This window comes from Lonchura striata, chromosome 2 (assembly GCF_050655825.1).
Source record: "Lonchura striata isolate lonStrDom1 chromosome 2, ASM5065582v1, whole genome shotgun sequence".
NCBI classification, from domain to species: Eukaryota; Metazoa; Chordata; class Aves; order Passeriformes; family Estrildidae; genus Lonchura; species Lonchura striata.
Window position 1 is genome coordinate 43,876,065 of NC_140704.1, and position 12,770 is coordinate 43,888,834.

The following is a 12,770-nucleotide window of genomic DNA, read 5'->3' on the forward strand; positions in this document are numbered from 1 at the left end:
AGGTGCTCTCCAAAACTTATATAGCCTAGTGGCTGACTGCTAATAACTGTGGCCAGTTATTAATAACATAAATGGATGATATGCAGACCCAAAAAAGCGTAAAGTTTCAAAAGCCAATGATAAATTTGGATCCTTGGAGCCTGTAAAATTCAAAGTTTTATTATATGAAGTATCTGTTCAGATAGCTCTATAGGTTGTCTATTTTTAGCACGTGCTAACAGAAGACCTTCCTGCTCACCTTAGGCATCTTTTTTATGTGCTTATTAATTGCTGCAGATTGAAGTAGACTTAAAACTTGTACATAGTGTAGCAGTTAATCAGGAGAAAAATTCTCTAAACTATATGCCAGAAAATGTCTCTGATTGGAGATGCAAGCTGTGCCATTTTCTTTGTACAGTTGTAGTGTTTCACTTTTGGGATTTTTATATGGATTGTTTACAAAACTGCTTGATTTTCCTTTTTTTCCCCTACCAGTAAAAATAATTACTTACTGGTCTAAGCTAAAGGTGGTGGAGATCTTGATAGATTTGCTGGGCTTCTTTTGCCTGATGCCCAGATGTACTCACTTACTCTGAATGTTTCCTTTACTGGGCTGTTTTCAGGGAAGGTACAAAAAGCTTTCAAAAAGCTACTTGAAACTGTTTGAAACACTTGAGAAATACACTTGAGAAATACATGAACTGAAGTTGTTTTAAAGTAGCATTTCTCATTTTTGAGATGATGTAGTTTGGCATGTCTGGGGAATGGCTATGTGAGACTTCGTATTTTACCAATTTGGATCAAAACAAGTTTGCTACAAAGCAAATGCAAAACCATACCAGCTCTGTGTTACTCAAGAGCTCAAATCAGGCAACTGAGCAGTTGGAAAAAGAGGCAGCTGCAACTGGGTCTCTGCTTTAACCTGGAGAGGCTGAAGAGAATACCTTCAGCTCAAGTCAGTGCAACACTTAATTTCTCTGTTTTCCCCAGCCAGTATTAAATGATAAGGGAACAATCCTGTGCAGTCCTCTGCCTTTGCTTCTATTCTGTATGGAAATATGACCACCAGTGTTATCAGTCTGCCATTTCCACAAGTGTGAGATAACCAGTCTCCTTCTTTTGTGGAAGAACTAAATTGAAGAGATCCTTAGGTGGGGAATGTAACAGACTGTGGCACTGCATCCTGTAGATATGGCAGGGGGAAGGGGGGGCCTCCCTTGCATACTGAAATAACAGGACTGACATGTATAAAGTATTCAGAAAATGCAAAGGTAAGCAATAGCAGATACAACTTAAAAGGAAAAACACATTCAAACTCTTGAGTAGTTGAGACATTCTGGTAATTTTCCACAACTCTTGTTAGGAAGGAATGTACATGGATCATAAAAAACTGTAGGATCTGGTCTAGATAGCAGACATTTCTCTAGAGAGTTTTATTTCTTCTACCAGATGGTTGTGTAACCCCTGGCGTCCACACTCAAGTGCCCCAGTGGAATCTGTATTGCCACCAGTTGTTGCCAGCTCCCACAAGCACAAATGCCTGCTGGTTTGTGCTTTCTTGCTTGAACACGTTTACACAAGTGTATGAAGGAGGTGGGGAGTGGCAGCTTGGTTCTGCCTGTGTGGAGGGACAATGCCATTTCCTGTGCCACCTTGCCTGCTTTAATCATGTCCTTCTCTGGATCAGAGCTTCCTGAGTTTGTGCTTCTTGGCACAGCAGGGAGCCCAGCCATGGACAGGGCCTCTGGCTGTTGCGTGGCAAGTAATCCTTCCAAATAGGATTTGCATTCTTGCAGCTGCCATTCTGGAGATACAGGCTGAATACATGGAGGTAAATTGTGCTTACACAGACATAGCTCAAGCCCAGCCATTCAGAACACCAGTCAATGACAGAGTTGCACACAAATTGAGTATCTGAGTATCTGAAAAGAACTTGTACTAGTGGCTAAGAAAAATGTACAGGGTCAGAGTATTCTGCAATGTCTTAGTTAACTGGATTTATTGGTGCTGCTTCACAGCAGAAATGTTGTTAGAGCCCCAGAGCTGCTTTGTTACTTTTCATTTGCCAAAGGCTGTTGTCCCTGCAGTCTTGCTGTGTGGAAATGTGAGTTTGCAACTCAGCTACCTCTGTGAACCATCTTGATCTTCACCTAAAACTTCATTGCTCTTCTGTGCTGTGCACCCCCTGCTTTAAAGCACCTGAGATGATTTACTATTGGTATTGGTATAGTATATATGGTATACTTTATATAGTGTATGTTGTATAGTGATTCTTGATGGTAGGGTGGAGATGTTGGATAGAAAAAAATAACTGGAGGTAATAGTGGCTTAAATTGAAGCCAGACTTTGAATTCTTGGGCTTTTAAATTGTGATTTATTTGTGGGCATTATTCTTGATAGCCTTTTGGCTTTGTTTGTCTGGCTTTGGCTAAGAAATGATTGAAACACCAGAACTTAGGAAGGAAAACTGAAGGAACAAATGACCTTCTGGTTTATACCCAACACAGATATTCCAATATTACAAGAAGCTATGTGAGTCTAATTTAATATTAATTTCATGAAAATGAAAACATGAAAAGCTCTGAAAAGTCCTAGATTAGAAAAGTCAAAAATGAAATAAATATTTTCTTTAACTCATCCAACTATTTTGTAGCTCTAGTTTTGTTGTGGGTTTTTTGTTTGCTTGTTTCCTCTGTAGAACATAAGGAACATGTTTTTTCTCCATATTGAAGCACTGGTAATTTTTAATTGAAACATTTGGTTTTAAACTAAGGATAGCTGAATCAAAATGAGTTCACTTTGCTAGGAGTTTGCAATCCAGTGAAAGACTTTCTTATACTTAAATTTAAGAAATAAAGATTTTTCTAATGACTTAGTCCTGTCTTTCTCCTTTCTCATGCACTGAATTTTATGTTCCACTTTTCTAGTAATGCCCAGGCCTTGATGTGGCTTCAGTTGTTCTGCATACTGTGTTGGATCCCATGTAAATTTCAAATGCATCTTTCTGCAAAGAATATATGATCAAAGAGGCAAGAAAGATTAGATGGGTATGACCCAGGAGCATAGGGACAGTGAGACATTTTTCATTGGCATAGTAAGCAGTGCCTTCAGGAGCCTGCAGGCAGCCATTTACATATACAACTCTGTAGCCTTGAGGTTATGGTGTTTAAGGTGTTGGAGAATCAAAGCCTTTCATCCATGGAAATGGGGAAGGATCCGAAAAACTGCACATCGAGTCACTGTAGTACTCCATCTATGCTGTTTTGATTTGAATAAGAGCAATTTGATTTAAATCAGCTTGGAAATGGAAGTAGGTTCTTGGCAATGGGGGTAAGCCTTTTCCTTTTGGAAGTGAATGTGACGTACAGCTTGCCTGTCCTGCTGTGTAATTTGTCCTGACACTTGCTGGCACAGTAAGTTCTTACTAACTGCAGTGACATTTGCCCCGTGTGACATAATTTGGAACACTTTTTCATAATACTTCCACTTGAACTGAAAGCAGCCAAAATGTCTTTTCTAATTTCAGCCCTCTTGATCCCTTGTCCCCAGTGATAAATGCTGCCTTGCAGTGTTTCCCAGTGCTGCCTGAAGTAAAAAGATGAGATAGCAGCTAGCAATGCCAGGTTTTTCCCTTGTTGCTACTCAAGAGCATGCTAGAAGTCACTGATCCTTTATGAGCTAAATCCTGAAGGAGTCAGCTTCACAAGTCAGTCCTCCCAAAGCAGACATTAAGACACAGAAGTAACAACAGAGCCACCCAATAATCAGGTGTGTTTGTTCTTACCTCTATTACTACTAACGCTGGTCACTATTCACAGAATATTATATTCAAAATCCATCAAAAGGAAAATGGTATGAAAAACATCACACTGAAACATGCAAAAAGCATTTTTTTGTTTTCAATTTGTTTCTAAAAGAAAAGTATTCAGTATTCTTTAGTAAAGAACACCGAAACACTTGTTGCTACTTATTCATCTAGTCAAGCTGCATGTAAGATGCAGCATTTATTTCTTGATGATTAGGTGGAAAATAAAGTTGTTTTGATAGCATTTTGTTCCTGTTGGTGACACTGAATGTACATAATTCACTCTACTTTGTGATCTGGCCCTGACAAGTTTGATTACTATTTCTAACAGTAAGTGATAGTGTTGCTTTTGGGATGGTAGGAGACAGTGGGGATGAAAAGTCTTTTGGGTGCAGTTAAATATTGTCAAGTGGAGTGGGGAATTCACCATTATGTGGAGGAAGTTTGGGATTATGGTCTCTTGCTCAGTATCTGGTATGGAAAATAAACTTGTATACTGTGTAAAATCAGACTGTGAAATCTGATAAAAAGATAACTTGCTATGAGACTAATCTAAGAAGGTCCATCAGTACTGGCAGAAAGAAAGTAGGAACCTGGCTATGCAGGATGTCATAGTGTTCCTTCTGGTTTCTCACCAAGCATAGAAATGAATGCTGGGAGACTTTTAGGCATTTAATTATTTAGCCTCAGGTTCCTCACAATCCATAATGAGCCATAGTTTTGAGGACAGCCTTGTATCAGCTCTGTGGGGTGGGGAAATGCCCTTATCCCACCCCTCATACAGATGGCCACTGAGATTAGCTCAGGATCATGCAAAGCAGAGAACTGAATTCCACTTCTAAAACTAAGCACCAGACCTGGCTATACTTTTACATGCTTGGACTGATCTTTCTGCAGAATGAGTGGGTCGTATCATACCTGTCCTCAGATTAAGGATCAGTCTGTTAAATTTCAGCTGTGCATTTCTAGGTCAGATTTAAAGTGAGTAAAAAGGTCGCACTTCAATTCTTTGCTCTTCAGGAAGAGAACTGAAAATAGTAAATGGACTACAGAGAGCTACAGAAATTCAAGAGACTCAGTTTTCAAGAAGCAGGCCACACAATTTTTAAACTCTAATCTGTCTGCAAAGGCAAAATTGCAGCTGAGATAGCATAATTTTGTGCTAAAGAGGTCTCTATAAATGAAGATCCTCATAAAAGAAATTAAGTCAGTATAGAAAATCTATACAGGGTGACTTGTGTATTTGTTTTTGTATCTGTGCTATTAATTGCATGTTAGATTACTAGAACTGAATTTTAAACCTCTATTTGTGATTTCACCTTTTCTTGTTTTGTTTGTTTTCCTCTGGTTTTTCATTCCTCCTTACATGCATGTGGTGATTGCTTAGATTTAGTTAGATGTTAAACTGCTTAAAAACAAGCTTTTGCAAAAGCAAATGGCAAAGTAACATTCTTTTTAAAAACCTGTCTTTCGGCACTTAGCACGCCAACAGTGGTGCTAAGAAGTCAAGGGAATGCCTGCAAGTAGGAAGGGAGAAGCACTTCAAGTGAAATTTCACAAGTGGAAGTCAGCATCCTCTTTTGCAACTAGCTGGGGATGTTTATGGCTGTGAAAAGCTTGCTGACTGCCGAGTTGTCAAATCAAAGTGATTAAAAAGTTGGGAAAGATTTTGACTTCTAAATGTTCTGTAAAAGTCTGTTTGCATGCATTTCAGTGTAGGATTCAAAGTTAAACTGTTGGCTTTTTTCTAAATGTGTACAGACATGGGAAACTGATAAATACCATACACTATATCAGAAGAAGCCACAGTGGTGAGTTTTTGCTAGAAAGTGAGATGAAAGATGATCTGAACATGATCTAACCTGCAGTATCTGATTGGGGTATTTTTGTGTGGCTTTAGCTAATTTCCTAATTATCCACCTTAAATATTTCCTTTGGTTGAATAGAGTAATAGCTTGATTTTGGGAATGAAATGACGGGGTGGAAATATATGTGCAGTTGCTGAAGCTCCAGATGGTTAAAAATGTAGACTGCTGGTGTTATACAACTTCGGTCTCATTTGAACAATATGATCAGCAGGCAGCATTGTCTAGGCATCCTAGTGAACTACCAAATAAGTATTTAATTCCCTAAATCCTGTATTGTGGTTGTCTTTTGTATGCATCAATGTCATAACTCATGTTCTTTTTTTATAGCTATTCAAAGAAAATTTTGCTCCTTTTTTTAAAGTTATGTTCTTTGTCCTAATCCTTTTTTTGGAATACTCTGAAGAATTGTACTTCTTGCTCATTTAGCTGCATCCAGTGCTGACTTTCCTTGCTCAGCTTAGTCAAATTTTGAAGATAGGATATACTGTCTAAAAACTTCAGGTAGTTCAGCTGCTCTGCCTTTTATGCTGAACCTTTTTTAATTTTCCACACCATTGTCCGGAAGAGATTTTCAAATCCAAGAATGACTTCAGAGAGTCACCTTGTTCTGTTCTTTCTCATTTGGTATTAATAGCTGCTCATGCCTTATCTTTCAGTAAAGTCAATTCCAAAAATTGTGCATATAAATTCTTATTCTCAGAGCTTTTCTTTAAACTGAAAGATATTTTACCTATCACTATAAATATACTAATTTGCAATTGTTTCTTTCTGTGTTGAAATGTCATCTTCATGCCTTTGAGTACAGTTTCTCTTAACATGATGTTTTAGGCAGACAACATTTATTTTATTTCCTCATTCTGTCACACAACCTAATAGATTTCAGAACGGAAGTTGTCAGGTACCAATTGGCAGGCACTACCACACTTCAATTTTGTACTTTCTTTGGCAATTTAATAATACTGTATTCTTCAGTTTTCTGTTTCTCAGTAGTAGTCTGCATCTTTCTTCATCTTTCATTAAAGCAAGGCATCATTTATGTCTTGCCTTGACTTTTCCCTTTTAGAGGATGTGACATCTTTCTTCCTTCCCCTTAGGCTGTTGAAATTCTTCTTTGAGCTTCCTGCACCTTTCCAGGTTAATTTTAGTTGTCTACTTACAGGTGATCAATCTTTTTTTATCCAGCTTTACACTAAGTGGGAATCTTCTTTGTGTTTCCCTCCTGGGACTGTCTCATCCCTTGAACTTTTGCTCTTTGAAAAAGTAGAAATATTCTGCTTCTCGATCACGAAAGTATCAAACACATTTTCATGCTAGTAGGTAGCTTTTTTTGTGTCTTACTTGGGTAAGACAAAAGATGCATATCAAAGAGATTCACATGGTGTCTTTTAATCTAATTCTAGCATTGCTATAGTCCTGTGTTAAACTTAGTAGGCATGGCTAACATCATGTCTGTCTCTTGCAGCATCAATTTTATATGTATATGAAACCTGTGCTTTGTGCTCTTCACACACTTGTATAAAACTTCCCAGTGACTTTCAGCTGGGTATCTGCTGAGTTTCCAGTCTTGTTCCATAAAGAATCTTTTCTAATTTAATGTTGCCAGTCTCATGACTCAAGCTGCAGAACACCTGACTTCCAGGCTTAGAAGAGCGAAGGAAACCTGGAACTTGTTAAAAAATTTTTGGCAAGAAGTGGAGGTGGTAATTTTCAACAACCCAGCCAGAAATAGTTTGAGAAAACTTAATGCTTGGTTTCTCTCTGGTGTAACTGGTACCATGTATTTTAAAGTAAGCTCAGAAATAAAAGACCGAAATTCATATGCTGTACACATGGCAGATCAGAGCAAAGCAGTCCTAATGAAATAGCAATCCTTTCTCTCTTCACATTAGCAGCTGCTGGGACAGAAGTGCTGTGATTTTCTCCTGCACAGGTAGAAAAGGCAAAGAAAATTGATACAAGGGAAATATCCCTTTAAAATTTCCCTAGAGTGTTTGCTTTCAAGTATGGAGACTGTCTAGACTGATCAGTAGATCAATTCAGGCATAGAAGAAGCCATTCTGCAGATCTTTCCCTGCAAAACTGCAGAAAATTCTAACTACCTCAGATATTAGAGGAGCCAGCCTCTAATATCTCTAAGGTGTGCATCTGTTTCAGTGGAGCAAAAAAGAAATAATTGGCTACTTTCCCAAATGTGTGTTTAGTTTTCAAGCACCATAGGGTACAGAGTACCAGCAGAGCTCCCTAAGAATTAGGTTAGATAGATGGCTGCCAGAAGTGACTTCTTCTTAAGAGGAAAGGTGATTTTAGGTATGAGCAACTAATAGTACAAAACCAGTCTGGCACTCGGTCTGATAGCACAGCCGTGGAAGTTTGGTGCCGAGGTGGGAGCTGGGAGAGACAGTCGGGGAAGGCGTTGAGGGGGTGGGAAGATAATTTTCACACTCTGCAAAAGTAACATAAGCTCTGTGTTTAATCTAATATCCTGAAATCTGACATGGATAGCTATCCTCGGGGGATGTTCACAGACTAATTGTAAGTTGTTCTTTGACAAGAAGAGAGCTCACTGAAACATTGCAGGAAGGGTAGCTGTGAAATTTTTTTTCACACACTTTTTTTCAGTGCTTCTTATCTCCAGTTTAACCCTTTGTCCTACTGAATTGCCTTCATTATTCCTGTTTGATATAGAATACATTAGTGGGTTATGATAAATACTCAGACCTGTATTGCAACAATGGAATCATTAACAATTTTTCTTCAACCTTCCAGTTATATTGTTCAGTGGCTGTGGCACACAATCTTGCAGTGATGCAATGACCTAGCCTCAGGCTTTCCCAGTGTTTTGCGTGCAATAATTAAACTTTACAATACCCTTCTGAGGCAGCATCTGACCTGTGTTAGGCAGTGCTCAGTGAGTAGTTATATTTTAATTATTTTAGCTGTATGAGTGTTGGGTGAAATCATGGAAGCTGGCCCCATCACATACCATATATCCTCCTCCCAAGGTCTTAACACTATGATAACAGGAATGACACAAATAGAAACTATGAGTCTCAACTCCTAGGAGAATGATTTCATCGTTGGGCAGTGTCTCTTCCCTTAGGACCTTCTGTGTATTTGCTTTAACCCACCTGCTTTCTACCTTTGTTGCAAAGAAGTAGCCTGACTCTAAATAATATTTTAAATGAAGTTAGTTGCAATAATACATCTCTTCCATAGGGTTAGCATTGTCTTTCTTTTGAAGTTAGATATACTAGGAATTATACTGAACTATTTGCTGTGTAGTCAATACTGCATGAAAATTGAAAACATTCAAGCACCTTTTTGGAATGGAATGCCCTTACTGATGTTGCAAGGCAGTTGAGTTCTGTTAGTTTTTTTTGTTGAAAATCAACCATAACACAACACCATTTTTTGTTTCACTCATCCCTGTGTCACAGCCCTCAATTTTTTGTGTAGCTGTTATAAGCTAAGATTCTCAGTCTTTAGAGAGCCTGCTCAACTTCATCCTGCTGTTGTTTGGATTATCACGTAAAATGTAATCAGGTTTTTCTATACTGTATAATACTTTTTGCATTCTAATTGCAACAAAACTTGCAAAACATGATGACCAAAGGACTGTTAAAGCTGATTTCATATCACTGGAGTTTACAAGCTGTAGCTGACAGCTGGGAATTCATGTAACTAGGTAAAGGTCAGATGTAATCCATCTCTTTGCATTCTGGCACTGCAGACCCATTCTAAATACAGTATCTAGCTGCAGAGGTGAGTTCTGTTCAGATCTCCCTCCTGGCATACACAGTGTGATGAGAAAAGGAGCCAATGAAAGCTTAGGTTTGTGTTTTGAGAGGGCTTGCCCAATTCCTTTTACTAAGGACCAGGCTGCCCATTGCTTTGCTTTAACATCACCATCATTCAAAATAACATACTCACTACTCCAGAATAACACACTGACCACAAATTCTGGTCAGGAACAGTAATAGGAGCTGATACCATAGTGCTGCATGGGAAGGGTAGCAGCTGTTACAGCTGTAGTTTAATTATTTATTTTTGAGTTGTAATTTCATTTTGGTTTTGTGTGATTTGGAGGTTTCTTTTTTTTTTTTTTTTTAATTTTGGTTTAGTTTGCTTTTTAACTTGGTATTGGAGATGCCACCTCAAGAGAATCCATAGGGGCATTTTGTCATTTATGCAGCATTTTCTACTGTGAGAATAATTAAGTCCCCGCTTAGTATGAGGCAATCTCTAGTAATTTGTGCCTGTATCTTGGCTGCAGATTACAGAATACATCATGTATATTTTTGGAAAACTATGGGAGATCTCTTACTGAAATTAAAAGTAAACTTTCTATTGACTTAATGGTTGAAATTAGTTTTGGTATTTTTGTGCAGTTGTTTTCAATGATTTGGACAGGACTAATCACAGGAGAATGATGAAGATTTAATAGCATAATAGCAAGAAAACAGTTAATTAGGAACTGTGGGATGCTGCAATGGCCCTAGAGATCACTGAAGTAGGCATGATTTTTGTTGAACATGAGACTGGTTTATTGTTCTCCAAAACAGTTAGACCTCAAAGTGTGGATAAAGCTGTTGTAAAATGTGTTTCTCCAGAAGGTGTCATTAATCAAGATAAAGAAGTTTATTTTTTGTTTGTTTCTGTTTTGGCATGATTTGAATAAACATGAATCAGTTACTCTTCCTCCCATTTACTCATGAGTCAGTGTGAGGGTTTTTGATCCTATGCTATTAATGATAATAGTTTTAACTGCAATGTTTTTATGCAGTGCTTTTAGTTGTAGTCCTCTCAGAATTTATTTTTGTTATTTTATATACTACAGTATTACTTAGCACATTAGAAAATTATATTTTGTTCAAACTCAGAATTTCTTCTATCATTTTGCAGCAAAACAATGTTACATTGCCATATTTTTATAATCGTCTGAAGAACACCATCACTTGATTCCAGTATAATTTCTGTTTATTTAAAAAGCTGACACATTATAGTTTACTTCAGATCAGAACACTCCAGGAACATCAGGGATGAATAATGAGTATTAGTTAGTAATCTCCACAGCTTTTCTCTTTACTCCTTTTCCTTCATAGGAAGGAAAAATTCAACTATTAATATTTTTATTATTCTTTGTTCCATGAAGATGTAATTCAAAATGTATTAATAGCTAACTTCAAAGTGCCATGGAAGTCTAATAAGATAACAAATTACCTTAAAAATTAGGCAACTTTCTGTACTTATTCTTGATTCTGGACCATCTACTTTCAAGGCTATATACTTAAGCCACTGTTCTCTCAGATATTCTATCCCAGTTATTACAGAAGGTCACTGGTATGAACAGGAGTACAGATTCAGGTTTCAAAATAATTTATCTGTCCTGATATGTGAAATCAAATACCAGTAATTTAATAATGTATTTTTAAATTTAATAATTACAGTGTATTTATACTGTCTTTCAATTCACATAATTCAACAGCAGATGATGAAAAGATCATAGATAACTTGATTCCTTGCTGTGCCAAAGCAGGATTGTTCCTCGTGTCATATTTTCCATTGCGTTGCCCAGTACACTTTTTGGTAACTTGAAGGACAGATTGCCCCTAATTTCCTCCTCCTGTCTAGGTAAGGTTGAGTCTCTTAATGAGTTTTTGTTGCAGTCAGAAGTTCATCAATATAAAATGACATTTACTGAGATTAATCCACATGTTTTGTGTAATAATGGAGCAGTTTATAAACTTTAATGACTGGATGGTGCAACTGGAGGAGAAAGCATGTGACCCCTTGACTTCTAAGGGTCTGAAAAAGTAGAAGTTTCTTGAAGGTCTTCTCAGGTGGTTTATTAAAGTGATTGTTTTACAGACTACAGTAAACATTTGGATTTGTATTCCAACCTCTTGGGAGAATTCAGTGGTAAGTAGATTTCCTGGTTAGCCAGGAAAAGTTATGAATTTAGTCCCTCATTATGGATGTGGTTGTAGTTCTTAACTAGAATTACTAACCTTGTAATCTAGAGAGACATGGCTCTGTAGTATGAGTCTTTTCCTATTTCATAACTATCTGTGTGATAGGATTGGCAGTCCCTCCTACTCATACAAAGTCACCTTAATCCAGGTAAAACTTTTTTATCCTCTCTTTTTTATCCCACAGCCCACCAGACTTACTCCTCAACTAAACCTTTAGTTGTATTTAAAAGATTACTTTAAAAATGTTTCCTTTACGTTTTGCAAAATTACACTCAGTCTCTTTCGGAAATAATTTCTAGTGTGAAAGTGCTTCAAGTGAGCCCTTTCCTCAAGCAAAAAGTTTTTCCACTCTCTTTTATTTAACAGAGGAAAACATTGAAGAAGTTATAAAACTTGAACCTCTGTGGCTTTTATTGTCTCTTAAACCAGCTACCATAAGTGATGGCTGAAGGATGTACAGTCCAGCATTTATTTTGCTTGGTTAGCAGATCCATCCACTGAATTTTGTTCTCCCTTCTTCACTAAGAAAGTAAAGCTGCTTGCCTGGTCTTCTCAATTCTGGCCAGCTAATTATCTCTGTAGGATTAAATGCAAACAAACCTAAGAAGGCAAACATGCAAAAAGCATGGTTTATGCTTGGTTTTGAAAACAGATGTTAGATATTCATTCCCATATGTTCTTATCATTAAGGAATTGTGCTAACAAAAGAACTTTGCTCATGAAATAAGTGGAATGGAAGGAGAGAGGCAAGGCAACATTAATAGGACTGAAGGATGTGCATGTGGCTTGGCAAACTGAGCAAGTGGAGGAGGTGGGGTCAGGGTTTCTGACTTCACAGCTGATAGACTGATTTTATCAGTTTAACTGATTTATTCTGTGACAGAGTACCTTGGCTCTTCAGTATGCCCATCCATAAGAAGGTTATGTTACCTGATTTAATAAAGGGTTCTGCAGATTATTTTGTATAATGCTTTGGGAAAATTGAATGAGAAGATTTATAGCTAGATAGGTATAGATGCAGAAATAAATACAGATGTAAAAATAAATAAATGCATCTTAGTCTACTGCAGTTACAGAGCACAGCATTACTGCTACCAGTGGAAAGGACTGAAAGAAATTCCCTGGAAGCAGTTAAAGAATTCTTTG

The 12,770-nt window shown here is 37.5% G+C and overlaps 1 protein-coding gene across 3 annotated transcripts in view; it reads left to right on the top strand.

The window, feature by feature from the left end:
* Positions 1–12,770, top strand: part of TMEM108 (transmembrane protein 108) — a 162,709-nt gene that overhangs the window by 7,995 nt on the left and 141,944 nt on the right. The window lies entirely within an intron of this gene.